Genomic DNA, 1,616 nt, shown 5'->3' with positions numbered 1-1,616 from the left:
GAAAAAGTACATAACTCAAAGAGAATGTTTAAAAATATTTCGAAACATTTCAAAAGATTTACAATATTAGAAAAAATCTGGAAGCTCTTAAAACAATTTTGTTTGCAGGATTTTACAAAAATGTTAGGAAAAATGGGGATCAGTCTAAAAGACATTTAAAAGTTCCGAAAAAATTTTTTAAATAATTTTAAAAGATTTGAAATAATTTGAAAGAGAATAGATTCCTTTGATGATTTTGAAATGTTTTAAAATGTTTACTTTTTATTTTAAAAAATTACATAATTTTAAGAGGAGGTATAAAAATATGGTACCACTAACAAAAATTGCGAAAGGGATGAATGAAAAATCCCAAAAAATGAAATCTCCGGCACCTGAATAATAATTTTATAAAAATTGTATTAAAAAATACATTAAAAAACACGTGTTCTTTAAAAGAAAAAAATGTTCTGCCTAAATTTTCTTCGTACCTACATAATAACATTTTGAAACAAACTTTGCAGGATAAAAACTTTGCAGGATAAAAACTCAAAAATAAAATTTACAGTGATGTGGGAATCTTATTTTTAGTTTTCTAATTCGGGACTTTTATATTTCGACAATGCATTGTCGAAATATAAAAGTCCCGAATTGGAAAATTCTCGACAATTTACAATCTTACCGAATTTAAGAATTGCCGATAGAAAATTTCCGAATTATACAATATCCAGGCTAGACAACTCTCTAATTTAAACCATTAAAAAATAGTTAGTTAAAAAGATTTTTTTAAATAGAATAATAAAATATTCTTACCGAGGAAAAAACTTTTTTAATGTTTAAAGTTTCTAAAAATTATTGTTTGAATTAAAAATAACAATAATTGAATAAATGTATTTTTGGATAAAAAAAGTTGTTTGAAAATGTCCATTTTATTTTTCTACATTACAGAAAACGCTCGCAAAAATAAAATTATTATTTGAAAAAATAAAAATAAAAGTCGCGTTAAATCAGCCTGCATTGAATCCTGCAAAGTTTGTTTCATTTGAAGCTCACGTGTTTTAAATTTATGTTTGTATCACATTTTTATACAATTATTGTTATTTTAAATTAAAACAATAATTTTAAAAAGTTAAACATCAAACCAAATTTCTATAATAAAAATATTTAATTATTGTATTTTTAATAAATAAATAATATTGATCACATAACTGTTTTCTCAATTTCTGCAATTCGGGAATTTTCTAGTTTGTATATTTTATCATTAGACAGCATTCGGCCTGGAGTATTATTATTCGGGAATTTTCAAATTCGATAATATTGTAAACTGTCCAGAATTTCATTATTCTACAATTTTTTAATTCGGGATTTTCAGGTTTCAGCATTTTGTTATTTCGGGTAGTTTACAGTGTCGAAAATATTTCAAAAATTTATAAAGATTTATAAAATTGTAAAAAAATTGTGAAGATTTTGAGGCATTTAAAACTCCTGAAAAACTTAAATAATAATTTGAATTATATGTATATTTCGAGTTAGCTGTATCAATTATAATGATTTAAAGTTTATTTTAAAATATATTTTATGGAATATGATATTTTTCATGAATGTGCCAGTGAAATTCTGTTCGTCTAATTTTGTTTGCC

This window comes from Belonocnema kinseyi, chromosome 7 (assembly GCF_010883055.1).
Source record: "Belonocnema kinseyi isolate 2016_QV_RU_SX_M_011 chromosome 7, B_treatae_v1, whole genome shotgun sequence".
NCBI classification, from domain to species: domain Eukaryota; kingdom Metazoa; phylum Arthropoda; class Insecta; order Hymenoptera; family Cynipidae; genus Belonocnema; species Belonocnema kinseyi.
This window is presented reverse-complemented; position numbering follows the sequence as displayed.